At 39.2% G+C, this 3,701-nt stretch overlaps 1 long non-coding RNA gene across 2 annotated transcripts; it reads left to right on the top strand.

The window, feature by feature from the left end:
• The first annotated feature begins 1,389 nt into the window (after nt 1-1,389).
• LOC119892982 lies at nt 1,390-2,248 on the top strand. Of its 2 annotated transcripts, none has more exons than XR_005442735.1 (3): nt 1,390-1,458; nt 2,014-2,116; nt 2,224-2,248. It is a non-coding gene; the product is annotated as an uncharacterized LOC119892982 (long non-coding RNA). The 2 variants fall into 2 exon arrangements; XR_005442734.1 differs by having other exon boundaries at nt 2,219-2,242.
• The last annotated feature ends 1,453 nt before the right edge of the window (nt 2,249-3,701 follow it).

Here is a 3,701-nt window from a genome sequence, read left to right as displayed (position 1 = left end):
TAATTTAAAGGAGACCACAGTTATTTTAAAATACCTCCCATTGATGTTCTGTTTTTATTCTGTTGTCATTACATCGTTGACTTCTACCTCTTGTCTCCTCTTACTTCCAGCACTGAAGCACACATCTCCAAGACCAGTGGGTAGGTTGTATGGCTATAAGCAATACACTAATCACACCAATCACTTCAAATTTTCAATACGGTATCATTTCAAACATGAAGCAAACCAATCTATATATTTCCATAGACATATTTAGCATTACAGTGTCTGCTGTGGGTAATACAAAATGATATTGTTAATCTTCACAAATATAAAAATGACTTTTGTGGTGTGTCTAAAAGCATCTATTAAACAATAGTTCAAGTTCAAGACCTTTATTTGTCCCTAAGGGGCGATTAGTTTTGCTGCAGTAGCAAAGAAGTTGACACCAGTACATAACAACAAAGATAACATCGATTAAAAATACAGGACCAATGGGTAAATGAATACCACAAACATTAAAAGTTTAAGTTCAAGTGAGCCTTATGTGCAGACTTACTATTCTTTACAGAATTAAGCAGAGAGATAGCAGAAGGTACGAGAATTTATCGATTTGTTTGCTGGTGTTGACTGAAGCGGGAATCAGAAGGCAGCATCTTAAATTCTGCATGCAGGGGGTGAGAACTATCAGACATGAGGATTCTGCCTTTTTAAGCACATGTCTGTTGTACAGTTCAGTTAGTTTTTCTGCTGAATCCCAATGATTTTGCTTATACTTTTTACCATGCTAATGTGTTTTTTTCCGTTTTAAACTAAGAAGCATACCAGCAAATACATGAAAAAGTAAAGACGGACTCAGTAAAGATTTATAAAACAATGTCATCAGGGATCTGTCCACTTGAACTTAGCTAGCTTTCTCAGACAGAAAACGTTGCTGACTTTTCTTACTCAGCATATCTGTGTTTAGTCAAAGGTCAACTTGTTATCAATGATGATTCCCAGATAATTATATGACTCAACATTTCAACCTCTTTAACATCTATAATCATCTTTTCAGGAGTTGGATGGTGACGTCTAAATCAATGCACATGTCCTTTGTCTTTGTAACATTTAAGTCTAAAAGGCTTCTTTTAAAAAATAGAGTAGTCCAGGGCCGTGAGATGTTTCAGTGGAGTCCATTAAACTTACTACGACTTTACGATATAGTTATTGGCAACTACGGCAGTTGTTAGTTACATAATGTATAAAAGAGAGAGACACAGCCTTGAGGGGAGCCGAATAATCAAACAATGAACAAATAATCTCTCTCACATTATCACTCCTGTGATCTTTTACCTTACTTTGTCTCTTCCTGTTCACATCCGTCACTTGATCTTCTCTTATTTTTTCCCTTTCTATTTTCTAGGAGCTGCCGCTCTCTGTGGGTTGGGAACATTACATTGGAAGTTACAGAGAAAGACCTCTGGATCTCTTTAAAATGTACAAACACATTGTGTTTATGTTCACTCATTATTAATAGTGAACACTGTCAAACACCCAAGTAAAGTCAGTTTACCTTTTGGTTTAGGACATGGCATGTTATATCATCATTAGTGCAACTGCAGATTGATATAAGATAAGAACATTATTTTAAGACACCTGCATGAAGCATCGCAGGTAGGTAAACTGCACTAATAAAGACACACATGGTGGAGACTAGACTTGTGAAGATGGGACACGGCTGTGTTACAGTGTAATGAGAGTAAAAGTGGGAGTAGTAGTAGTTGTAGATACAGTAGGCTAGTTACAGAGATATAGGTATGAAGTAGTAGCAGCTTTGGCATAGTTACAGTAGTAGGTAAAGTAGTACTTGTAGCAGGATTAACTCTAGTGCTACTAGTTGTAATAGTATCACTACCAGCAGTAGTGGAAGAGTTGGTGTACTACTGTTACTGTTATTATATAATTTACACCATGAATTGTCAACACTTTGCCTGCAGATTGTACCGCACTGCTTTGCTGTAGTTTAGAGGCTCTGCGTTTCCATGGTTACAGGTTTGGTGAGATTGAGAGCATCAAAGTTCTTCACGAGCGTTTCTGTGCCTTTGTCAACTTCAAGAATGCCAACATGGCTGCCAAAGCCCTGGAGAAGCTGCAGGTGAGTAATAGGTAGGCTTAGTTTTCAGGGGAACAAACTCGACTTGATGTTTATCATCTCGGATGTTATTGTCTGAGTATGTTAACGTGCAGTTTTGTACAGCACAGTTGGTCAAACTTTAGACTTGTCTAAAGTTTGACCAACTGTGCTGTTTCATCCTGTCCAGGGGTGGAGCTGGGGAGCAACAAGCTGGTGATGAGATACCCAGACCGCTGGATCCAGCGGACCGCGCCCCCCATGCAAAGGACCAACACTAACCTCAGCAACAACACTGCAGGAACACAGCAGAGCTTAGCTGTCATAGGGTACCGAGTAACTTACTGATAACATGTGTATCTGTGTTTGTTGTGCCTTTTTTCTTTGCAAAAATTCCCGCTCATGACATGTTTGAGTTGTTTAGGGTTTAGAGATTAGCATTGGTTATGAATTAATGTTAGACATGTCAGTGTGTGACAGTGTAGGCTGTTAGGTGTGGATTTTGGGAATACATTCTCCACATTGATGATCCTTTTCCACCATTTTTTCTTGCACAGTAAAAAAAAAAAAGGCAGCACAAAACAAAAGGACAACTTGTAAAACACAAATACTGCTTTATTAAAGGTTTAAAAACTGTTAATGATCCTAAAATTATTATGGTTTCTCCCTATTGTGCATTTGCAGTAGTGTATGTACTTTAGATTCAAAGTCAAGTGAAACTGTTCTCTTCTAGGAAATCTCATAATGCTGGTGATTCAAATTGAAAGAGAAAATCCCAGTTCCTTATTTCTTATTAGGGCTCAAGTTGGCCAACAACTTCCAGGTCCACTAAACAGGGATTTGAAACACACCATAATCACAGTACAATCCTTTTTACACGAAGTGAACACATGTGGCCCAGTGGAATTTTCTGTGATATAATGCAGGATCTTCTTCTCCTGGTTCTGTCCACGCAGGTCCAGACGGTGTGTACCAATAGATGGAGATGTGTGCTTCTACTGGCAGACCACAGGCTGTTTCTATGGTGACAAGTGCCGCTTCAAACACATACCAGATCAACAAGGTCGAGACAAGAAACCATGAACACCCTAACTATATCCCTACCCTCCCAAACCTAGCACCAAGGCACACCAAAGAAGGATTACTAAGAGAGGAGGAACAAGAAGGACAGTGAGCAGAGTGGAGGACAGAGAACGAGAAGATGGTCTGCCTGAGAAAACTGACAACTGAAGTGTGTGAGAAAAGAAAGAGAGTCAGATGTGGTATTTATGTGATAGCCAAAGTCAGGGGTTGCAACTCTGACATGAGAGACTTTGGCAACGTCCAGAGCCCACCCTCAGAGAGGCGCTTAAAGAATCAATTAATACGATACCACAAACCCTCTAATGCAAGAAGGTCTTCAAAGGAATTTAATTCATTTGAAATGTCACTGAAAACCCCCACAGAAGAACCCTTGAGATCCCTGCTCTGTTGGAAGTAAGTTATCAGTCATCAAAATGTTTTATCTGGACAAATACATTTGGTTGACCATATTGGAAACACTACCAAAACCCAGTTCTGTGACAAACTCTTTCACACCACTGTAGAATTGCTTTAAAGACAAAATGTA

This window comes from Micropterus salmoides, unplaced genomic scaffold (assembly GCF_014851395.1).
Source record: "Micropterus salmoides isolate LMB-PRFRI ecotype aquatic unplaced genomic scaffold, ASM1485139v1 Ms_hic_scaffold_765, whole genome shotgun sequence".
Lineage (NCBI taxonomy): Eukaryota > Metazoa > Chordata > Actinopteri > Centrarchiformes > Centrarchidae > Micropterus > Micropterus salmoides.
Note: the sequence above shows the minus strand (reverse complement) of the source record. Positions and strands in the feature narration are given on the sequence as shown.